Source organism: Balaenoptera physalus (genome assembly GCF_965194825.1).
Source record: "Balaenoptera physalus genome assembly, chromosome: 17".
Lineage (NCBI taxonomy): Eukaryota > Metazoa > Chordata > Mammalia > Artiodactyla > Balaenopteridae > Balaenoptera > Balaenoptera physalus.
This window is the reverse complement of record NC_138895.1, coordinates 10,379,770-10,406,190: the sequence shown is the minus strand read 5'-3', so window position 1 is coordinate 10,406,190 and position 26,421 is coordinate 10,379,770. Positions and strand designations below refer to the sequence as shown.

Here is a 26,421-nt window from a genome sequence, read left to right as displayed (position 1 = left end):
ATAGATTTATAACATATCTGAGGCTTTATTTAAAAGACTAAGAGTGTTAGAATGAGGGGGAAGATGCAGTGATGCCTCTGTGAATACAAACACATATGCACGTATACATGCATAGACGGACACAAATTATAACAATAAGCTATTTGAACAAGACACACCTAAACCATGGCATCAAGAGTTTAAAAATAAATATGTAGTCTATAAATAAAGAAAGCAAGGATAACAATATTATCATCTGACATATAAAATTCAAGGTGACAAGCATCAAACAGTAAGAATGCAAAGAGCTTGAATTATATAATTAATAATGTGGCCCATTTTTATATGGTAGAATATAGCAAATACGTAATTATGTTGCTGTGTTAGGAATTAAGAATTTCTGCGTACGAAAATAAGGGATAAAAATAAAATGACACAGCAAAAACTTGTAATGTTAAATCTGAATTGGAAATACTATTAAATCATGATTTTTTCCTTTAAAAAGTATGTATTCCCTAGTTCTGTCCACTTAAAATGCCTGAAGGCAATGACACCCCCGGTAGCAATGAGTGCTCCTATATGTAGACTGTGCTCCGTAAATACCAGGGTTCTTTGGATAAGTGGCTGATTACAAGTCTGAAGCATAACATATAGACCTGCCTGAGACATCTTGTTCCAGAACTCAAGGACACTATCACAGACTAATGGGGTTACAAGCAAATGACACAGGAATCAAATGAAGGAAGAAGGGACACATGAACACCAAAGAGTGCAAAGTCTACAAATGATTAAATCTAAGGAACAGAAAAGCTATGAGTTAAAAAAGGAAAAGAAAAGAAAAGAAGAATTTATAATAGTACTTAACAAAGAGAAAGCCAAAATAAACCCAAATCCTGAACATTATTGCAAATAACTATTATAACAAAGAAATCTAGCTAATATAAGTGAAAGAGAAGATAGAATTTTAAAAATAATTAGACTTCTGGTTTCCAGTTCCATATGCAAGGAGCCTGGAAGTCACTCCATCATAGCAACAAGTAAAAAGCTGAACAGACTGAAAAATCAACAATTCCTCATGGATTCATAAGAGAGGTTGAGGGCACAGGACAAATCCCCAACATTGGAGAGACAGATGGGTGAGTATAGGGAGTCACATATAGTCAAGAGCATAAACTGCCACAGGGACCAGTGCCAGGGTGGGAAAACCTCAACTATAATTAAAAAGTTGCTGGAAGCTCAGTGTGGACAAGTCTGAGAGTTAAAAACTTTGGGCAGACCCTATCACAGAGGGATCCCCACACATTTTGTGAGTTTTACCCCCAGGAGCTCAACCAGATTCTCACTGTAAATACTGGAGAAAAATCCCCTCTTGCTTCCAGTTGGGGGAGGAGAAAAGAAAAGAAACTGGAAATAAACCACAGTACTCTGGGGTTTTTTTTTTAATGGCTAAAACAAACTTTATTTTATTTAATTTTTAAAAATTTATTGTACTGAACTATAGTTGATTTACAATGTTGTGTTAATTCCTGTCATACAGCAGAGTGATTCAGTTGTATATATATACACATTATGTATATATATGTATATACATATACACATTATATATATATGTGTGTATATTTATATGTATACATTCTTTTCCATTATGGTTTATCACAGGATATTAAATATAGTTCCCTGTGCTATACAGTAGGAACTTGTTGTTTATCCATTCTATGTATAATAATTTGCATCTACTAATTCCCAACTCCCAATCCATCCCTCCCCACCCCTCTCCACCTTGGCAACCACAAGTCTGTTCTCTATGTCTTTGAGTCTGTTTCTGTTTTGTAAATAAGTTCATTTGTGTTGTATTTTAGATTCCACATATAAGTGATATCATATAGTATTTGTCTTTCCGTTTCTGACTTACTTCATTTAGTATGATAATCTCTAGGTCCATCCATGTTGCCGTAAATGGCATTATTTCATTCTTTTTTATGGCTGAGTAGTATTTCTTTGTATATATCTGCCACATCTTCTTTATCCATTCATCTGTCAATGGACATTTAAGTTGTTTCCATGTCTTGGCTATTGTAAATGGCACTGCAATGAACTGTGCTTAAAAAGGCCTATCCTTAGGAGAAAGTACTTAACCAGCACTTAATCTGCTGAGGTATTACCAGACCATAATGGACCTAGGGGAGGAAAATAATCAACTCCAGTCAGTTCTACACTTACACATGGGAGAAGGGAAACACTGAACTCCAGCTCATTCTAGCCATCCTGTCCGACTTAAGGGGAGAGAAAAAACTGAGAAATACTTGTGAGGTTCACAGTCTAGAGGCATAGGCTCAGGTAAGACTGAGACTTAATCATAGGACTATAGAATTATTCCCCTGCAAACACACATTATCACCACATTACTAGGGAACTCTTTACAGCAGTTCTTTTACCCAGTACATCATGTCTGGTTATCAAGAAAACATTACAAGGCATACTAAAAAGCAAAAAACAAAATTTGAAGAGAAAGGGCAAGTGGCAGAACCAGACATGACCAGGATGTTAGAATTATCAGACCAGGAATTTAAAATAACTGTAGTTAATATGCTAAGGGCTCTAATGTAGACAGCATACAAGAAAAGATAAACAGGGGAAACAGAGAGATGGAAATCCTAACAAAGAACTAAAAAGAAACAAAATGAGGAATACATTAGATGGGCTTATTAGTAAACTGGACACAGCTGAGGAAAGAATCTCTAAGGATATCTCAACAGAAACCTCCAAAATTGAAAATAAAAGATAGCAAAAACTTTAAAATAAAACAGAATAGACTATCCAAGGACTGTGGGACAACTACATAAGGAAACCGAAGAAATATCTGGAACAAAAATGAGCGAATTTTCCCACATTTTCAAACTGGTCAGACACCAAACCACAAATCCAGGAAGCTCAGAGAACACCAAGCAGGATAAATGAAAAGAAAATATATCTGCACCTAGGCATATCATTTTCAAATTACAGGAAATCAAAGATAAAGAAAAATTCTAAAAGAAGCCAGAGGGGAAAAAAATGTAAGAAAAGAATTATGTTCAACTTCTCCTCAGAAAACATGCAAGCAAGAAGAGAGTAGAGTGAAATATTTAAAGGGTTGAGAGAAAAAAATACCAACCTGGAATTCTGTATCCTACAAAATTATCCTTCAAAAGTGAAAGACTTCCTCAGACAAACAAAAAATGAGGGAATCTATTGCCAGTAGACCTGCCTTGCAAGAAATGTTAAAAGAAGTCCTTTAGAAGGAAGGAAAATAATATAGGTAAGAAATTCAGATCTATATAAAGAAAGGAAGAGCATTGAAAAAGGAATAAGTGAAAGCAAAATAAAAACTTTTATTTTTCTTATTCTTGGTTCTTAATAGATAACATTTAAAAAAAATAATAATAGCAACAATTACATATATATTTGTAAATGGTTATGTGTAAGTGAAATGAATGACAACAATGATACAAGGGATGAGGAAGAAGGAATTAGGGTAATTTTCCTATTATAAGGTACTCACTACAAGTGAAGTGGCAAAGTTTATTTAAAAGTGAACTTGGATTAATTGTAACTATATATTGCAAACTCTAGGGCAAGAACTAAAATAGGAAAAAAAATGAAGTATAACAAATATGCTAAAAAAGGAGAGAAAATGGGGTCATATAAAATACTTGATTAAAACCAAAGGCAGAAAAATAATGAAAGACAAAAAGAGGAACAAAGGATAAGAGCAACAACTAGAAAAAAGTAACAAATATGGTAGTTATTAATGCAAGTATATCAATAATCACTTTGAACACTGATGGTATAAAAGCACCAATTAAAAGACAGAGATTGTCAGGAATTCCCTGGTGGTCCAGTGGTTAGGACTAGGGGCTTTCACTGAGGGGGCCCAGGTTCGATCCCTGGTCAGGGAACTAAGATCCTGCAAGCCGCATGGTGCAACCAAAAAATAAATAATAAATAAAATAAAAGACAGAGATTGTCAAAGTGGATCAAAAAACAGGACCCAGATATATGTCATCTACAAGAAACCCACATTGTATATATTGGATATATATAGATTAAAATTAAATGGATGGAGAAATATCTACCATGCTAACACTAATCAAAGGAAGCAGGAGTAGCGTATCAATTTCTGACAGAGCAAACTTCAAAGCAAGGAAAGTTACGAGGGATAAAGAAGGGCATTACATAACGATAAAGGGTCAATTCTCCAAGAAGACACAACAATGTGTATGCACCTAATAGCAGAGCATCTAAATATGTGAGGCAAAAATTGATAGAATTGCAAGGAGAATAAATGAATCCACCATCATAGTTGGAGACTTCAACACCCTTCTATCACAGATGGAAAGATTCAGCAGCCAAAAAAAATCAATAAAGACTTAGTTGAACTCAACAGCACCATCAATCAACTGGATATAATTAACATCTATTGACTGCTTCATCCAACAACAGCAGAATACACCTTCTTCTCAAGCTCACATGAAACAATCACCAAGAAAGACCACATGCTGTGTCATAAAACACACATTAACAAATTTAAAAGAATAAAAATCATACAATGTCTGCTCTCAGACCACAATGGAATTAAGCTAGAAATCAATAACAGAAAGATAACTAGAAAATCCCAAAATATGTGGAGATTAAAAACCACACTTCTAAATAACATGGGTCAAAGAAGAAATCTCAAGAAAAATTTAAAAATATTTTGAACTAAGTTAAAATGAAAACATAACTTATCAAAATTAGTAGGATGCAGTGAAAGCAGTGCTTAAAGGGAAATTTATAGCATTGAATGCATCCTTAGAAAAGAAGAGGATGGGAGTGAGGAGGGGGGGGAATTGGATGAAGGTGGCCAAACAGTACAAACTTCTAGTTATAAAATAAATAAAGTCTAGCGATGTAATGTACAAAACTATAACTATGGTTAACAATGTTGTATGGTATACTTGAAAGCTGTTAAGACAGTAGATCCCAAGAGTTTTCATCATAAGAAAATTTTTTTTCTTTTTCTTTTGTATCTACATGAAATGATGGATGTTAACTACACTTACTGTGGTAATCATTTCACAACATATATAAGTAATACCATTATTCCATATGCCTTAAACTTACACAATGCTGTATGGCAATTATATCTCAATAAAACTAGGGGAAAAAAGAAAAGAAGAAAAATCGAATATCAGTCACCTAAGTTTCAACCTTAGGAAACTAGGAAAAAAACAAAACAAAACAGCAAATTAAACCCAAAGTAAGCAGAAAAAATAATAAGTATAGCAGAAATCAATAACATTGAAAACAGGAAATCAATAGAGAAAATTAATGAAACCAAAAGTTGATTGAAAAGATCAGTAATCTATAAGTCTCTAGCCAGGAAAACTAAGAAAAAAAGAGAGTGGACACAAATTACTAATATCAGAAATGAAAGAAGGTAATGACTTTTTAGATACAATACCAAAAGCATGATCCATGAAAGAAATTACAGATAAGCTGGACTTCATTAAAATATAAAACTTCTCAAAGTTAGCAGAAGGAAAGAAATCATAAAGATCAGATCAGAAATAAATGGAAAAGAAATGAAGGAAACAATAGCAAAGATCAATAAAACTAAAAGCTGGTTCTTTGAGAAGATAAACAAAATTGATAAACCATTAGCCAGACTCATCAAGGAAAAAAGGGAGAAGACTCAAATCAATAGAATTAGAAATGAAAAAGGAGAAGTAACAACTGACTCTGCAGAAATACACAGGATCATGAGAGATTACTACAAGCAACTATATGCCAATAAAATGGACAACCTGGAAGAAATGAACAAATTCTTAGAAATGCACAACCTTCTGAGACTGAATCAGGAAGAAATAGAAAATATGAACAGACCAATCACAAGCACTGAAATTGAACCTGTGATTAAAAATCTTCTAACAAACAAAAGCTCAGGACCAGATGGCTTCACAGGCTAATTCTATCAAACATTTAGAGAAGAGCTAACACCAATCCTTCTCAAATTCTTCCAAAATATAGTAGACGGAGGAACACTCCCAAACTCATTCTATGAGGCCACCATCACTCTGATACCAAAACCAGACAAAGATGTCACAAAGAAAGAAAACTACAGGCCAATATCACTGATGAACATAGATGCAAAAATCCTCAACAAAATACTAGCAAACAGAACCCAACAGCACATTAAAAGGATCATACACTATGATCAAGTGAGGTTTATCCCAGGAATGCAAGGATTCTTCAATATACTCAAATCAATCAACGTGAAACACCATATTAACAAACTGAAGGAGAAAAAACATATGATCATCTGAATAGATGCAGAGAAAGCTTTCAACAAAATTCAACACCGATTTATGATAAAAACCCTCCAGAAAGTAGGAATAGAGAGAACTTTCCTCAACGTAATAAAGGCCATATATGACAAACCCACAGCTAACATCGTCCTCAATGGTGAAAAACTGAAACCATTTCCACTAAGATCAGGAAAAAGACAAGGTTGCCCACTCTCACCATTATTATTCAACATAGTTTTGGAAGTTTTAGCCACAGCAATTAAAGAAGAAAAAGAAATAAAAGGAATCCAAATTGGAAAAGAAGAAGTAAAGCTGTCACTGTTTGCAGATGACATGATACTATACATAGAGAATCCTAAAGATGCTACCAGAAAACTACTAGAGCTAATCAATGAATTTGGTAAAGTAGCAGGAAACAAAATTAATGCACAGAAATCTCTTGCATTCCTATACACTAATGATGAAAAATCTGAAAGTGAAATTAAGAAAACACTCCCATTTACCATTGCAACAAAAAGAATAAAATATCTAGGAATAAACCTCCCTAAAGAGACAAAAGACCTGTATTCAGAAAACTATAAGACACTGATGAAAGAAATTAAAGATGATACAAATAGATGGAGAGATATACCATGCTCTTGGATTGGAAGAATCAGCATTGTGAAAATGACTCTACTACCCAAAGCAATCTACAGATTCAATGCAATCCCTATCAAACTACCACTGGCATTTTTCACAGAACTAGAACAAAAAATTTCACAATTTGTATGGAAACACAAAAGACCCCGAATAGCCAAAGCAATCTTGAGAAAGAAAAATGGAGCTGGAGGAATCAGGCTCCCTGACTTCAGACTGTACTACAAAGCTACAGTAATCAAGACAGTATGGTACTGGCACAAAAACAGAAATATAGATCCATGGAACAGGATAGAAAGCCCAGCAATAAACCCACGCAGATATGGTCACCTTATCTTCGATAAAGGAGGCAAAAATATACAGTGGAGAAAAGACAGCCTCGTCAATAAGTGGTGCTGGGAAAACTCGACAGCTACATGTAAAAGAATGAAATTAGAACACTCCCTAACACCATACACAAAAATAAACTCAAAATGGATTAAAGACCTAAATGTAAGGCCAGACACCATCAAACCCTTAGAGGAAAACATAGGCAGAACACTCTATGACATAAATCACAGCAAGATCCTTTTTGACCCACCACCTAGAGAAATGGAAATAAAAACAAAAATAAACAAATGGGACCTAATGAAACTTAAAAGCTTTTGCACAGCAAAGGAAACCATAAGCAAGACGAAAAGACAACCCTCAGAATGAGAGAAAATATTTGCAAACAAATCAACTGACAAAGGATTAATCTCCAAAACATACAAGCAACTCATGCAGCTCAATATCAAAAAAACAAACAACCCAATCCAAAAATGGGCAGAAGACCTAAATAGACATTTCTCCAAAGAAGATATACAGATTGCCAACAAACACATGAAAGAACACTCAACATCATTAATCATTAGAGAAATGCAAACCAAAACTACAATGAGATACCATCTCATACCAGTCAGAATGGCCATCATCAAAAAATCTACAAACAATAAATGCTGGAGAGGGTGTGGAGAAAAAGGAACCCTCTTGCACTGTTGGTGGGAATGTAAGTTGATACAGCCACTATGGAGAACAGTATGGAGGTTCCTTAAAAAACTAAAAATAGAGCTACCATACGACCCAGCAATCCCACTACTGGGCATATACCCTGAGAAAACCATAATTCAAAAAGAGTCATGTACCACAATGTTCATTGCAGCTCTATTTACAGGATCTAGGACATGGAAGCAACCTAAGTGTCCATCAACAGATGAATGGATAAAGAAGATGTGGCACATATATACAATGGAATATTACTCAGCCATAAAAAGGAAGGAAACTGAGTTATTTGTAGTGAGGTGGATGGACCTAGAGACTGTCATACAGAGTGAAGTAAGTCAGAAAGAGAAAAACAAATACTGTATGCTAACACATATATATGGAATCTAAAAAACAAGAAAAGAAAATGGTCAGAAGAACCTAGGGGCAAGATGGAATAAAGATGCAGACCTACTAGAGAATGAACTTGAGGATACGGGGAGGGGGAAGGGTAAGCTGGGACAAAGTGAGAGAGTGGCATGGACATATATACACTACCAAACGTAAAATAGATAGCTAGTGGGAAGCAGCCGCATAGCAGAGGGAAATCAGCTCGGTGCTTTGTGACCACCTAGGGGGGTGGGATAGGGAGGGTGGAAGGAAGGGAGATGCAAGAGGGAAGAGATATGGGAACATATGTATATGTATAACTGATTCATTTTGTTATAAAGCAGAAACTAACACACCATTGTAAAGCAATTATACTCTAATAAAGATGTTAAAAAAATAAAATAAAATAACACTTCTGCTCTTTGAAAGACAGTGTCAAGAGAATGAGAAGACAAACCACACACAGGGAGAAAATATTTGCAATATACACATCTGATAAAGAACTGTTGGCCAAAATATACAAAGAACTCTTAAAATTTAGCAACAGAAACCCAAACAACCCAAGTTTTATAAAATGGACCAAAGACCTTAACAGACATCTCACAAAAGAAAATATACAGATGGCAAATAAGTATATGAAAAGATGCTCCCCATCATATGTCATCAGGAAATGCAAATTAAAATAGCAATGGGATACTACTATACACCTATTAGAATGGTCAAAATCTGGAACAGTGACAACTCCAATTGCTGGTGAGGATGTGGAATGACTGGAGCTCTCATTTACTCCTGCTGCAAAAGCAAAATGTTGTAGCCACTTTGGAAGACAGCTTGGCAGTGTCTTACAAAACTAAACACATTTTTATATAATCTAGCAATCATGCTCTTTGACATTGCTGGTGGGAATGAAAAATGCTACAACCACTTTAGAAATATGTTTGGCAATTTTTTATAGTTAAACCTTTACTTAGCATTCAACCCAGAAACTCCACTGCCAGAAATCAAAAGACAAAAAAATGAAAACATACATTCACAAAAAGGCTTGCCGAATGTCCATCAACTAGTGAATGAATATACAATTGTGGTATATCCATACAATGAAATAGTCCCTGTCGATTAAAAAAATGAATTAGCGATATATGTAATAATACGGATGAATGCCAAAAGCATTATGATAAATGAAGAATCCAGACACAAACGACCACATAGTTTATGATACCATTTATATGACGTTCTGTAACAGCCACATTTGTTCCCCAAGCACGTTTCCATGTCTCTACATGAAATACACTTTTCTTCCTCACCTGAAAAGTTCTACCCATTATTCATGGTACAAGCCTCCACCAAAATATATCAATCATTTGTTCCTGATGCAAGTTTTTGGAAGTTTCAGTTATAGAAATTACTTTTTTAGAGGTTTTTTCCCTCTGTTTTCCCTAGAAAATATAAATTCCTCAAGGACAAGGATCCTCTCTCCTTTGTATTCCTAGTGTTTGGCAATGACTGATACACGGCAGGGTCTCAATCCATGCTGAACAATGTGTTTAGTTTTCTGTCTTCCAGATTCCCTTTTGGCCAGCATTTCTATAATGAAAAACAATTCAACTTCAACTAAGTTGACTCTATTTTAATTTATTGGTGGTGTCTAATTATAGAGAATAATCCAAAGAAACAGAGAATATCTTATTTTTTCATATAAAAATATAGTTTTTAGTACACTTTCTTTTGGTCATTTGATAGCAGAAACTAAGTCCTTTCTTCTTCTTTCTTGTTTCCTTCCTTCCTTCCTTCCTTCCTTTCTTCCTTCCTTTTTTTTGATTGTCAGTATTTCCCTCTAAGGAAATAAAGTGAGGTCATATTTAAATAAAGACAGGAAAGATAGAGAAATCTATTTAGTGGACACTGAGAAAATTCTGACAGCTACTGTATGATGGAGTTGGTGATAATTATATTTTCACAGACACATTGTACTGATATTTAAGCAAAATACACTGAGAATAAATACTTATAGAAACATGGCACTTCATTTCTATTTTCAAGCAAATTACAAATTCCAAAAACTTTTTTAGAAAACACGACCATGAATTCTCATTCATTTGTTAGGCTTGATTGCTCCTGAGAAAATAAAGGTTTTGTTTTTTAAGATATAAACATGTGTCTACCTATACAGACATAATTAAGAAAAGTGTGCATACTTAAAACAACATTTATAGGTTAATAAAAGATACTTTTATTTAAGAGCCTTAAGGTAGAAAGACGATGAAATATAGAGCTAGCGACAACATTTAAAATAACCAAGAGGAACAAAAAGAAAATAGAAAACTAAGATCAAATGAATATAAAATGAATTTATAAATACACACACACTTTCAGGGGAAATCTATTTTAAAGGGTAACTTTAATACTGCATAGCACACATTTAACAAAATAAAATTTTCACTATGAGAATAAGCAAGGAAATCTGAAAATACGGCCTCCCCACAAAGTTTGCTTTGCTAACACTAGTCTTCACTCAATCCATGTGTAGATAGTCTTGGACTGTGGTCTCATAGGATGAGTGGTGAGACCACTAAGGGGAGAAGATTGAGAAACAGCCTAATACTCATGATCCAAGGCAGCCAGCAATCATTTTTCCCAGGGCCTCCGGAATCCACCACCTCCAGCTTGTCAGTTCAAAAACGCTGCCTTCCATTTGTTTGCCTGGGCTTTCCCTGCTCTCAAGGACCTACTGCTTCAGCTCATTCCTTTCTTCCTGCCCCCAGACATCTAAAATGTCACTGAACTTTTGCTCTGTGCTCTATAATGGGCTATTGGAATCTACTTATCTTGCAGCCACCCAAGACAAGCCTCTATGTAAGTTCCCTTGCTTCCTAAACCTGCCACCCGCCAAGCTAGAGTGGTCTGCCTCTTTCTTGGGTCTCTCTTGCCCTTTGGTTTCAGATTACACCAGGAAGCTCCTGAGGAGGTCGCACAGCAACAGGGGGCAGTTTAACCCATTTCCTACAACTCAGCTGAAATTTCTGGAATGCCAGTGTGAGCCAACCTTGAAGGGCTGGGAAGGTCAGACATAAAGACTGTGATACTTCACTCAACAGCAGGAATCAGACGTTTCTCTAAGAAGTAGGAAGGGCTGGTCCCCTACTTTAGTCATCCAACTAATTCAGGGAAGAATTCTAAGGAACAGAAAGAATCAACACATTGGAGCTCAGCAGGAAGACTGGGGAGGGGAAAACAAATGCCAAACACAACAGAGAGGATAAAGCCCCAAGGAGGCAGAAATACTGGCAGAGATGGTCACAGATATGCCTATGCCTCATAGAAAATTCTCTTTCTCCACTTTAACTTCCTGCAAAATAAAATATTTGTAGATGTGAAGAAATTTCAGAGTAGCCTGGAGGGGCCCTTGAGATGTTTGGGTTCTTGAGAGATTCAAACTTCAAGGGCTTATGGAAAGGATTTCAATGACCTGAGGTCTCTGGGTCTCCTGAGACATTTGGGTGAAAAGGAGGTAGAGGCCTTTCTATGGCAGTGAGCTCCAGGGAACACAGTACATCCCAGGACAGAAGCTGGGGCTAACTGCTCAGGACTGACTCTGGTAAAGGGAGAGGAGTTCTCTGAGTTCCTTTTTCTGCTACTCCTGCTTATCTAGAGGCAAAATTTCAAGACAAAAGTCATGTCTATAAATTAAGAAGATGATTTTGGAGTTACCATTTATCATTGTTGCATCTCTTGGGGCCTAACCCAAGGAGAGAGGAACACTGTTTGGGGCAGTAAGGCACTTTAATAGTCTCCATGCAAATCCCAGAGGGGAAGTTTGCAGGGAGAAATAATCTCCACCACAAATAATGAAAATGCACAACTTGAATCCTTTAAAGGCCCAGGAGATACATAAATGAACAAACTTAACAATGAATAACATCCCCCCAAAATGCCATGAAATGTGTGTTTAAGTTTCTACTATAAACAAATTCACCTCAATACAAAATACAATGCAGAATATTAATTAGTCACCATTAATCTGGTAACTGAATTCTCGGACAAACCAGCTGCCCAGATGTGCAGCTCCTTCTGGAATACATAAAATTCTAACATGAGTTAGAATCCTCATAAATGAGGATGGTGATGAGAAACTGAAAAATGTTCTTCTAAATTTTAAATGAGATAATACAGTGTCTGACATATAGGAAATGCTAAATAAATGGATTTCATTTTCTATAAATTTCTATTCCCCATCACCCTGGACTTCTCCTTTTTGCACATTCTTCCTAATGGCCCCAAATTCCTGATGGCATCACAGACCAATGTCAGAAAGACCCATCACTGGGATATTAGGGACAGCACTCTCTACACTGCTCTTAATGTTGCGCAGGTGCGATACAGATCAGCTGGGGTTACATTTGAATAGAAATGGAGATTCAGAGCACAGATTTAACAGCAAGTCAAAGAATGTCTACCAGAGCAGCTCGTTAATTACATGTACCAAACACTCTAATAAAATAGCATCTATCCATCCAGGAAATGTTCCTTTACTTGCTGTTTGAAAGCAATGATTTCCATAGTTGACTTGTGTACAATTATTCCTTCAGTGACTGAATGTCTGTTTAAAGCAGTTCAAGAGCTCAGAAAATTCCCTCTGATGTGACTATAAGGCAGGAATAGTATTTAGGATATTATAAAATTGCCTCTGGTATTCAGGTTCGCAACCGTTTAACAAGCACCCTCTGCAGAGTCAGGTACCACTGGGTGCTGGGAGAATAAAAACAAACAAGATAGGGTAGAGTTTACCTTTAAGGAGCTCAGAGACAAACAAGCAGCTGACTTCAGTACCATGTGAAATGAAGTGTTATGATAGAGAAGAGGCACCAGATCCAGCTATCCTGGGAGCGAGAGGCTGGAGAGGCGACTGCTTATAAGAGGTGATGTATAAGAAGAGTCTTAGACGGTGAGTGACACAGGCCAAGCAAAACAGTTTGGAGCAGAGTAGACTGTCCCAGGAGGGAGTGGGGCAGAGAGTGGAAACTGGCTGGGGTCAGAGGAAGCTAGTATTATGTAAAAGAGCTTAAAGCTCAAACTAGAACGGACAGGGAGCTTCGGAGAAGCTTATTCAGAGGAATGTCATGGTTAAAGTTGCCTTTTAAATAGTTGACTCTGATAATCCATCTTAACAGGTTTGGGGCTGAAGTTAGGAGGCCCAAACAAAGGATAATAATGGCCAAATTTAGGATAGGGGCTGTAGGTTTGAAGGAGAGAAAATAGGTTGAAAACATATAGGAAGTAGAAATCATGATACCGGGTTATTCATTATATATGGAAGGTAAGGTCGAGAATGAGTCCAGGGTTCTTCACTTGAGCAAATACTGATACCAACAAACATGAGAGGGATACAAGAATTCTCTGAACCAATAAGCTGCCACATAATTCCAAGGGGCACTACAGCGTATAGATGGAGAGCATGAGCTTTTGAGCCAGAGTAGCTGGGTTCAAATTCCATCTCCATCGTTTAAAATCTAGGTTAACTTGGATGAGAGCCTCCATCCTTCCATGCAATTTCCTCATCTATGGAAGGGTGATGATAATGGTAGTACCTATATTGTAAGATTGTTATGAGGATTCCATAAGGAAATATATGCAATATGCTTAGAACAGTTTCTGACGCAACAAGCAGTAAACTATATATATATATACACATATATATATGTATGAAAAACACTCAAGGTGAGAAGATAAGTAGAACAAAACCCAAACTGCAGTGAATACCACCATGAAGTAGATCAAAGGGAGAAGGGTAGCATAAGAAAGTCCAAAGAAGTAGAGTTTCAAGGAGGAAGAGGGAGCAAGTTTCAGATGCTGTTGAGAGATCCAGCAAAGTCAATGTAACAAAGGACTTTAAAGGCAGCAGATAGGTACACAGTGAAATATAACTTCTCATCCTCTTCTTCAGATGAAGCTCTACTGTTCTGAAAGCAAAAACTACGACTACTTCTCTCTTAGATGTTGTCAGTTCCATTTCACCAAACCAATACAAGGCATAAGAGCAAATGAGATTTGGGACAACTGGTTAACTATTTAGGAAAAATAGAAGACAACTAAACTGGATCCCTACACCATCCCTCATATCAAAATAAATCTCAGGTGCATCAGAGATTGATACGTAAAATACGAAGTCAAAAAATATAAAAATAAATTCATAAACATTTTGTAATCTAGGGGTGAAAAAGTATTACCTTTAAACATGATGAAATGTTTAGACATCATAAAGAAAATGATTTACAACTTTTCTATAGAAAAAAATACCATAAAGAAAAATTTTAAAAACAGAATGATATGAATATTTGTTGACTTATTTGAGCAATAATATGGCCAAGACTCTAATATTTGAAACAATATGTCAAAAATGTAACAAATTTATAAGAAAAGACCACAATCCCAGTAGAAAAACTGGCAAAGAACATGTGTAACTCACAAGAAATGAAAAACAAATGAATAATAAATCATTGAAAATATTCTCAATGTAAATGTGAATTAAATCTATAAAGCAATTCTATTTATCACCATCCATGTAGGCAAAGGTTGATAAGATAAATATCTTCGAATGTCAATGCTGTTAGAAAAAATAGTCACTAATTTTTACTAGTATTTGGAATATAGATTATTAAAACATTTTGGGCGTCATTTAGCAATAACTATTAAATTTAGGTGCAAACATCAATCCATCCATCCTACAAAAGACCTGGCCAGTACTCTTTAGAACTACCAATGTGATGGGAAACAAGTGAGAAATAGTCACAGACCAGAAGAAAGAAGAAACACAATGACTAAATGCAAATGGTATCCTAAATTAAACTCTGGGACAACAAAATTCAGTGAATAGTAATGTACAAATATTGGTTTCTTACTTTTGACAACTAATATGGTTTATTGTATTACCATGCTAATATAAGATGTTAATTTTAGAGTAAGCTGGGTGAGGGGTATATATTATCTTGCAACTTTTCTGTAAATCTAAAATAATTCCAAAATTAAAAGTTTATTTAAAAATTTGATTAACCAGCAATTTCATTTCTAAGAAATGTATCCTATAGAAATGCTGCAGCAGGACTTCCCTGGTGGCTCAGTGGTTAAGAATCCGCCTGCCAATGCAGGGGACACGGGTTCGAGCCCTGGTCCAGGAAGATCCCACATGCCTAAGCCCGTGCACCACCACTACTGAGCCTGCGCTCTAGAGCCCGTGAGCCACAACTACTGAGCCCACGCGCCACAACTACTGAAGCCCACGTGACTGGAGCCTGTGCTCCACAACAAAGACAAGCCACCACAATGAGAAACCCATGCACAGTAATGAAGACCCAACACAGCCAAAAATAAATAAATAAATAAATTTATCAAAAAAGAAAAAAAGAAATCTTTGCCATAAACGTCCTAAAGAACATTTAAGAGAAAAAAAAAAAAGAAATACTGCAACCAGCATAAAAAAATAAGTATATAAGGATATTCAGTACACATTAATTGTAACTGGAAAAAAAAATGTAGAAAAGAAGATCAAATAATTGAGCTGTAAGTATAAAGTGGAATGTTATACATCCATTAGAAAGGATGTGTTCTAGACTTAAAACTACTGGAAAGAAAGTTGTCTATGGTATATTGTTAAAAGAAGTAAAAGCAAGTTACTGTATACAGATACAGATAGAGAGATAGAAATAGATATTTACAGTGAAAACATATACACACACACACACACACACACACACAGAAGAAACCTGGAAAAATCACGTAATTGGTTTTTGAGAGATAGGAAAGTGGAGGATTTTGACTTTCTCAGTTTTTCAAATTTATCCCCTTGAACATTATTAATTTAGTTAGTACAACTGATATGTTTCTTTTCAAATGTTGTAATGGAAAAAATAGTGGACAATTAAGAATTAGAAAATTTAGGAAATATCCAGTTTTGCATTGCCATTATACGATCTCGGGCACGTGGCTTAGTTTATCTGGGCCCACCTTTCCCCAGATAACAGGAAGAAGTGAGATTTGATCACCTCTTGATATCTTTCCCAGACCTAAAATTCTATTAGTTTATTGTCTTGAGGATTGGGTGATCCTGCCACTCTAACATCTGTAGAAATTGGTTTAATTAGTTTTACAATGTCTCTTTTAAGAGTTAACGTTATCCTTTAGCTGATGGAGGAGGAGGTATGGGGTAGGTAAAAGCAGATATATTAACTCATTTACTCAAAGAGTTTTATAAAGTAACTTGGGACTCATGGCCAATTCATAATGAACACAACCGGTTTGTAGTTCATTACCTAATGGTAACATTAGGTTACCTGGAACATTCCTCTTTTACAGAATGGTTTTGACCAATTATTGGACACCATCAGCCTGAGAGACTATATATACTTTCAGCAGTTAATGGACATTTCAAAGGCACCATGATTCAAACTTCCTTTAAACTCTTTTATACACTTTAATGAGTTGCTCCTACTCAACCTTGGGCACACACATTACTAAGAAGTCAAACACATTCTTTCCATTCCTAACAATTATATATTTTTCTGAAATCTATTCAGTTATTGCAGGCAGTGTAGGTTTATCAATTACCTCTCCGAGCTGTCCATTATCTATTTTGAGAGTATAATTTGTTTCCCGCATAGAGTATGTGTTAACAGCATGATGAGTTTTACATTTGTAATTAATTTTGAACTGACAAAGAAGGTAGGAAAAATTCTCCCATAAATAAAAGTAATGAATGCAAGTATTTAAACAAAAGGTCCTAGGAACTTCCAGCAACTAAAAAAAAGAAAAAAACTCAATCTTCTCTATCTTTTAAATTTAAAATACCAAGATATTTTGTTCCTTCTTCACGACACTCCAGAGATTTTGAAATTCTAATACTAAAAAAGATAATAAATGACAGGTAGGCACACTGCATTGAATCTGTGAGCAAGAAATTGTTTACTTCTCAATAAAAGTAATAAGATTAGTTTTCCTGTACATGACCAATTGGCTTGTTCACACAAAGTTTTATCAAAAAATCATTTTTCTAGACATAAATTCCTACCCATGATGAAACTAAATATTTTGCTACTCTTAACACTTTTAGAATGATAGAGAGCTTGAAATTAAATTACACTAAATGCCTTTATATTTATTCGGCATTAAACCTTATTTTCTTTACTCTCATTCTGCCAGCGTGATATCATCGGAGTTGAAGAGAGATGCTAATGCTATTTATATTACACTGCACTGTCCTCTAATTGACCTTGTTTGTGCAGTGGAATGGCTGCTTTTCTCAAGCTGCCAGCCCTTTATTGCAGCATTTTGACCATGCACTGGTGGCTCTTTGTGCTACTGCTGAGTTCAAGAATCAATACTGCATTCCCCACAGCCAATAAAGGCAGCTGACAGCATGAATTAACTGAGTGTGGCCAGTTGCATGGAGGGCCATTGTCTTTAAGGAAAATCTGGACGTGATTACCAGCCTCCTTCTCTGAGTGAAGGTTTTAATGCAAAGTGCGAGGTTTCTATAATTTAATTTTGGCCTGCTGCTCTGACACGCTCCGCTTTGCCACCTCTTCACAGAATCCAAGCTATAAATGGCTGCAAACCAAAACACATACAGAGACAAAGGCGAATACTCACAGTCATATGATAGCAGTGGTTTCACCTGACTTGGCCATTCTCTTCTGATAGTATCCTTTTAACAGGTTCTATTTCTTCAACCCAGTCTACCTACCGTAGTCATAAGTCAAGCAAAAGTTAAAAATTAAACTTGTTATAACCTCTATATCTAAATGAAATTTTCATACGTGGCAAGGTGGAGAAATCTTCATGAAGAACCCATTGCTTTCAAATCGACTGCCAAAATTATAGAAAAATTTGTCTATACTTCCTCATCCACCACCCATGGCAAGATGACTTCTGTCCCCTCTATTCCATTGACCTATTTTCCCTTACAACAAAATCAAATCAATTATTTCCAACTCTTATCTTCTCCGCAGTATTTACTATCAAAGACTTCCTCCTTCGTCAAACGTTCTCATCTCTTGGAATCTTGTTGCCTCTCAGTGTTGGTGTTCCTCTCATTTTATCCTTCTTCTCTTCTGACTTTAATGTGGCCCCTCTGTGTACAACCTCATCCTTTTTCATGCCTGTAATTACTTTCAATTTCCATGTATTGACTCCCAAGTATTGACTATCATCTTCATCTCCAACCTGGTCCTCTTAAGAATTTTGATTGTCCCATCAGTATTTTGAACTCCTCATCTCTCAAACTCAGAACATTATCTCCTGTTGGGTTTTCCACTTCAGTAAATGACCATCAGTTTCATATGCAAGAACCTGGACCTGTCCTTCACCTTCCACACCGAATCGGCTATCAAGTCCTCCTAATCTACCCCTTATTCTTGCAACCAAGCCATCCCCTCACCTCCGTCGTTTCCACGGTCTCTATACTAGTCAGGCTCTCCTTCAAAGGCCTTTCTCATCCATCTCCCTGACTCCATACTTGGCCCTGCCCCTGCCATTGAAATATCCACCCTGAAACTAACCTTATCTTTCTAAAACTCGAATCGGTTCACATTACTTCTCTGTTAAAAAATTTCAAAGACTCCACATTAAGACTTTAGTTACCTCTTTAGCTTCAAGTTTTACGGGGTGTTGTCTTTTGCCCTTTCGCAATGACATGTATTTTGGTCCCATAACTACTAACTCAATGATTTAAATACAAGGACAAGGACCATGGCAAAGACTTACTTTGCAACCAGAACAAAGGAAAACACCTATTAGACACTTGACTGCAATCATTATGCTCCAAGGCTGCAGTTATTGTCTAAGCTTCCACAAGTATGTTAGACAAAGGGAAAACCCACAGAATAACAAAGGGGGATTTATGTAAGCCTTTAAAAGGGGAAATGACATATCATTTCTTGCTTTATCAAAAGACCTATATATCCAGAGAATTTTAGTATTGAAAACATCAGTTCTGTTTATAATAGGCAATGCTCTTGGTTGAAATTAATTCAAGCAGAGTTATTCAAGGGACAGTGTATTATATACAAACCATTTAACTTGAGCTTTAAAACGATTTTTCATGTCTGAGAATTATCAAGAAGATACCGGTCTGGATCAACACTTTCCATAAACTGGAATAAAACCTGTGGTTTTAAAGGCTTTTATTTTAAAGGCAGACATGTGTGAGACTCTTAAAGGCACAGTTTCAGATCTCTTCCCACTCAAAAATTCTGTTGCTATTCATTTTTTTCAGGACGGTTTTATTTTACTTCCATTGTCCCCAAATATCCTACCCATTAAAAAACAAATTAAAGTATAGAATTCTTATATTCCCACTTCCAGAAAGGCTGAAATGAAGTTGGTAACACTACAGCTACCTAAGCTGCCTCATTCTCCCTAGAATATGTAGCCATCAGCTAAGAAATAGGTGTGTTCAACTTCAAGTCAGCACGTGATGCTCCTTCCAGGGTATCTGTAGAAAACATGTTTGTTGCTTTCCTACCCTTCCTCCCACCAGCTCTTTCATCTCTCATATGAGGCACTTCCCTGGCCTGAGAAACTTCAAGGGTTTATGGCTTGGCGGCTCAACACCATTTGAGGGTTCTGTTGAGAGTGCAAGAGGCAGATAAAAGGAAAGCACGCACGATTCTCTGTCCTCCACACCTCGCATGGAGGACAGAGGATTATAGCGTGGAAGGAGGCTCAGGCTGCCTCCATAATGACCGGCTTGCTGCTGTTTGTAATGTAGGAAGAGTTAGTGAACAGCAGTGGGAGGGGCATTTTGTGATACATACGTACATTCACTTTGCCATTAAAAGAAGAGGTAACGTGGTCCAAGAAGCCCGAGGAGGAATCACCAGGTAACATCTCTAACTCACCCTCCCTTATTTTGTCAGGAGCCTCTTGGCATTGAAGTATGGCTACTAGCAAGAAAGAAAGTGGACACAAAGGAGAAAATGTCACACCCCCTTTATATTTGGGAAGGTACATTTGTGTAGCTGCTTCCGAGACTTCAAAGTGACTGATTAAAACCATTAAGTACTTTTGCTCTTGATTTAGTTTACCTAAAATGATTCTTCTGAGCAGCAAGATGATTGTTACCAAGTTCCCTTAATCAAAGGCAACATCCACTGTATTAGATCTGCCTTAAAATATATTTTATAGGATTCAGCATACTTTACACCTTCCTGAAATAACCCTACGTTTTTAACGACAATTGTGGTTGCCCGGCCTTTTGACCTGATGGAAGAGTAATAGCAGCCCAGTTCCCTGAAGTGGTGCAAGTCTGGATGGGAGCGGGGGAATGGAGAGCCGTTCATTAAAGCCTTCGCTGTGGGCCTGTCCGCGAGAATCGCTGTACATCAAAGCCTGAAAATATATACGCTTTTTCTCTCTCTTCGGTAACGTGCAAAAGCCATGTTTATTTGTTAATCCAGTCTCCATTCCCTTACCCTTACCCAAAAAGTTCTGTTTCCATTAATAAAAAAATGTGGCTGCTTTTTGTTTTTCGAACCAAGCCTCCGAGTGAATTATCTGGCCAAAGCAAAAGGCCAGGGGGCCCTCTGGATAATATACGAGAAGGCTCTATGGCATCAGCTGGGAAATCCGCAGCCAACATTGGAATAATCAAAAGTGACCCATATGCAATAATAGCCTGTGTGACAGTGAAGAGGGGACATCAGGAAGCAGGTGGTCTATATGACAGAAGATCAATACTCCTGTAGAGGGGATAAAATAGATTCCAAATGGAAAATAAACTCGTGGAGGATACGTCCAGGAAGACAAGAGAAGAGGAAGGAAAATAAGCCAAACGTGCAGGAAACAACACAACAAAGAGAAAGTGAGGGCATGTGTGAGGCCCACAGCTGATGTGACGATAAAAACTGACTGTGTGAGAGTCGATAGGAATTTGCTTCCCTGGCAAAGAAAGGGGGCAATGCAGGCATTCAGGAGCTCAAGCCACCCAGGTGAGCCAGGATCTTCTCTATGCTAGTTTAATATGCTTTAAAAATATCATCATTTGTACAAAGTGTTTACAGCCTCAAAAACTTGGTTTCGTTTAGTGAGGCCTAGTTTTTAGTAAGGAAATGAGGACAACCTATATTTCACTTCTTTTGAAAATATATTTCAACAAAAAGGGAGATGGATAGAGGTAAACCTAATTTGCATTATTTAGTTCAAAAGAAATGTTGCTTTGATGCCACTGCGTATATTTGCAGTGCTTCCTTGCTCTCCTGGGAGCTGGTTTGTATTAACATTCCATTCCTCTTTTTCATTATTGCTACCACATATATTAAAACACACGTGCGCCACACACCACACACACACACACACACAATTAGCTGATAAAACCATAACAGCAACCTCCAGTATGAGAACTTTCTCCAGAATTCAATTCCAAACATAAATACAACTAAAGACTCTGACAAATGTTAATAAAATTTCATTAGCTTAAAAGACAACATTGGAATTTCATGATTCTTTGTTCCTATCGTGGGTCGCGTGAATCCGTGCTTCCAGGGACTCACATTATTCTGCAGTTAGGCCTGGAGAATATTTCAAATCTCATTCAAATGGTGGAACATTGCATTATCTACAGCATCATCTTGATTTCTTCCTTTTATTTTTTTGTAAAGGAAACTCGCAATGCGTTGTTCCTCAGATGCTGGGAGAGGAGTGGGGTGTCTCACTTCCCATCTGCTCACGGGTACCCGAGGAGGGTTTTCCTCCCAACTACTGCAAACCTATATGGAAATCAGAAGTCAAGGACTGTGATCTTCTTACAGAAACAGCTTTAAAAATCTCCAGCTACTCCCGCAATGCAGCAGATGCGTGGGCTACTGCCCAGCTCCGGCTGGCTCTCAAAACTGCTGACACCAAGCCTGAGATTCTGTAAGGAAGCAGCGTAATGTTTACACAGAGCTGCTAGGGTTGATGAGATGCCCTCCTTGGCACGCTCTTCAAGTACATCTTTCGTTCCTGCATCCCCACGTTGCTTGAAACGGTCTTGCTTTCCGTGGCTCTGGGCTCACTCTGCCTGGACGGTGAGCTCCATGAGGGCAAGTCTGTGTGTAATAATTCCGGTATCATCTCTCACAGGGCACGGAACATGGTAAGAACCCTGTGATCACTTGCTAGATGAATAAATGGAATGAAGAATCTTGAAGAAGCCTCCTAAAGGCCAATCACTTCCTGAACCTGGCAGGGAGCTCTGTGTCCCTAAAGGAAGACACATAACTGAGAAGAGCCAACTCGCCAACTGCCTGGAGGGGAAGAAAAGCCAAATAAGCCCTGATGCTGCGGACCCATTTGGACCAGCACAGGGTAGAGCATAACTGAGGGCTGTGCTGAGAAACACAGGCTGAGCCCCGCGAGCAGCTCACTGAAAGGGAAGGAAGGTTTTAATGAACTGCCTGGAGGGCTCAGCCTGTGTTTCTCAGTACAGCCCCCAGTTATACCCTGCCCTGTGCTGGTCTTCCTTTCCTGACTGGAACTCCTTCGCTCCTGAGGACGAATCTCAGCAATGGTGAACCATCTGCATGTCTGGAACCCAACCAGGGAGTGGGACGCTGCTTCCAAAGTCAAAACCAGGGTCTAGCTTCTGCCTTTTGACCCTATTATTTTAATTTTGGGTGAGTCTTAAAAAGTCGAGATGATACCTGGATGATTACAGCTCCAGCTCCAAGTTTATCACAGCCCTAACCTCCATGCCTGATATAAGAGGCCCAGGAGACTGTGGGCCCCTCCTGCCCCTGCCGTCTTCCTGACTGCCCAGCCCCGCTGGCCGAGCTGCCCTGCTGCAGTGTGACAACGCCTGATTCCTGGCTGTGTGCGCTCAGGCAGGCAGGGCTTTCGCTGGAGCTGCACAGCTGCTGTATCCTAAGAAGAGCCCACGTTTTATCAAGTCTTTCCCTCAGGAAGATCACAAACCACGTGATGCCCAAACATCTCTTCATCCGGCCCCGTCCCTTGGGAAGTGAAGACTACACGTAGCCTTAGAGAAAGAGGCTGTCAGAGCTCTAACTAAAATGTGGTTGGCATGTGGAGGGTTACTCTGCCCTCCAACAGAATGCGCCACATGTTCTTCTGTAAGCACAAGTGACTGAATTTATTCTTTATCTGAAAGATAGTTAAAATGAGTTGTCAAACACTTTCGGTTTAGTACCATATTCAAGACTCTTTTTTTGTTGTTGTTTCAAATGGCTCTTTGCGTAATTAGGACATTCTTAAATATATTAAAAAGAACTTTTGTCTATTTACCTATTTAATAATTTTCAAATTTAACTGTCAGGGGCAAACCAAGGAAGATCTAATATAGAAATGCCTTCTGTATTATTAAACAATGCATTTAATCTCCAGGACTTCCAGATGAATATTTCAGTCTGGGGCAGGTGGATAATGCTAGCAGCCCTCCCTACAATGCATAAACATACATGCATGTACACATATATGTGCACATATATGCATGCACACACACAGTTATCTCTCTGAGGAGTGCTACAAACTCTATTTTTTATGCCACGGTCTACAGGATATAACCAAGTGAGAATTATAGTCTTCTGTGGTTTCAGAACAGTATGGAGGTTCCTTAAAAAACTAAAAATAGAACTACCATATGACCCAGCAATCCCACTACTGGGCATATACCCTGAGAAAGCAGTAATTCAAAAGGACACATGCACCCCAATGTTCACTGCAGTACTATTTACAATAGCCGGGATATGGAAGCAACCTAAATGTCCAATGACAGATGAATGGATAATGAAGATGCGGTACATATATACAATGGAATATTATCAGCCATAAAAAGGAATGAAATTGGGTCATTTGTAGAGATGTGGATGGACCTAGAGTCTGTCATACAGAGTGAAGTAAGTCAGAAAGAGAAAAACAAATATCGTATATTAACACATGTATGTGGAATCTAGAAAAATAGTACAGATGAACCTATTTGCAGGGCAGGAATAGAGACACAGATGTAGAGAACGGACATGTGGACACGGGGGGTGGGGGAAGGGGAGGGTGGACGAAGTGGGAGATGAGGATGGACATATCTACACGACCACACGTAAAATAGATAGCTGGTGGGAACCTGCTATAAAGCACAGGAAGCTCAGCTCAGTGCTCTGTGACGACCTCCTAGATGGATGGGATGGGGGGGAAGGAAGCCCAAGAGGGAGGGGATACATGTATGCTGATATAGCTGATTCACTTCATTGTACAGCAGAAACTAACACAACATTGTAAAGCAATCCTACTCCAATTAAAAGGGAGGAAGGAAGGAAGGAAGGAAGGAAGAAATGAAGGAAGGAAGGGAGGGAGAGAGGGAGGGAGGGAGGGAGGGAGGGGGAGGAAGAAGGAAAGAAAGTCCTTTGTGGTTTAATAAGGCGCTAAATGAGAAGAATCAGAATGTCCCCCTTGATCAAACCCCAGCCTCTATTTGCTCATTCTATCTGGGTTTCAAACGACCCCTGCTTCCCAAAGCCTAACCCCATTCTCTGTGAACCACCTGTGAGGACTTCACCGTGGGGACTCGAAGACTTTGTGGGAAGTGTCAAATGTATTTTATAAGGAAAACTATGTTTTACTCTTTTGAAGCTATCAAACAAAAAAAGAGTGCTTTGCGGTGTCATTTTAATATATGAGCCTAGGGATAATTTACTTAGCCATGTAAGGGAGCTCTCTTGACTTGATTTCCGTGCACACTGATGTTTGCTTGAACGCACCCACCTGCTGGTATATACAAACAGGTAAGTTGGGAGATTTTTTTCTGTTCCTTAATGTATCAAACCCCAGCCTGATTCTTGAAAAAATAAATATTCTAAGAAAAAATTAGGGAAAATATCTGCTTATCTCTCCTTTTTGAATAAAGAACAACAAAAGACAGCATGAGCAAGGGACTGGCAAAATGAAAATGTGGCTTTAGAAAACGTTATTCACAATCTGAGTAGCAAAATTCATCCCAGGTGAAATCTTTTCTTTAGAGAAGTGGATGATTTCATTGATGCTCTAAATGCAAATGGTATTAGATATTCAGGCCCTTGATCTAGCCGCCTCGATGGGCTTTTGGATTCTGTAAAATTCATTTTTCTTTACTCTTAAAACATCATTTATTTTCTTTATCTAGGTATGTAAAGGGAAAGAGAAACAAACTAACAAAAATAAAAATTACTGAAGAGGGAACAAAACAAATCATTCCCTAAGCAATAATAGTTGCGGAAAGCGGCCTTTCACATTCACTAACTTCTTTCTCTGAGTGAAAAACAAAAACAAGTTGAATATATTTTCCCTTGAAAGCTGCAAAATGATTTGTATTCTCAGAATTATCAAAGTGATTCTGTGTTCTCAGAAGTATCAAACAATTCACAGGAAAAACCGGAACTACTAACCTATTAGTAATGACATCTTAAAGCCTGAAGGAGAGAAAACTGAGGAGACAATTGTTCTAAACATGTCAGTGTAAGAAAAGAAGGAGACTTAAAATGACCTGTCCATCTTAGAGCAAGATTTTTGAAATGATAATTTAGCAACTCCGATCTCTAGAGTTTTGCCTGTTTATGCTAAATGTATCTATTTTCACTTAATCTTCCTTTTTCACAAGGTTTAAAGTAAATCTTCTGATATAAAACTGCTGAATTAGACAAATGACATTTGTTTGATTAATGTCTCTCATAAGCAAGGACTCCATGACCTCTGCATGTTTCTGTCAGGTGTCATTTAGGCTACATTTAAATTCAGGCTAGGATCACGGAGACACTGGATAAAGGGTTGGTTTCGCTGTGATGATGTGCCTTTCCTATAAGCAGATAATGAGTGTGAAGTAATTTTTCATATATATGGGATGGGAGAAGGAACAGTGTCAACTCAGAGAATATTTTATTTCAAAAATAAAATAGAATAAGTTTGAAATAAATTCCCCAAGGCTTGTAAGTAACTTTCACTCACCTAATTTGGCATCTGTTTACTTGCATTTATGTACCACATTTGTATTACTATGTGATCCATATTAAACCAATTTAGATTATGGTTGGGGAACGTTGAGCAGATAATTTAGATTACCACAAATATCCTTAATGTGATATTT

General features: G+C 37.6%; 1 long non-coding RNA gene across 3 annotated transcripts in view; it reads right to left on the bottom strand.

Annotated features, from left to right (window-relative positions):
- The window catches only part of LOC309646931, a 312,876-nt gene that overhangs the window by 27,056 nt on the left and 259,399 nt on the right, over positions 1 to 26,421 (bottom strand). For all 3 annotated transcript variants that reach the window (XR_014255667.1, XR_014255668.1, XR_014255669.1), the window contains one exon: positions 9,356 to 11,500. This is a non-coding gene — a long non-coding RNA (uncharacterized lncRNA). The remainder of the gene's footprint in view (positions 1 to 9,355; positions 11,501 to 26,421) is intronic.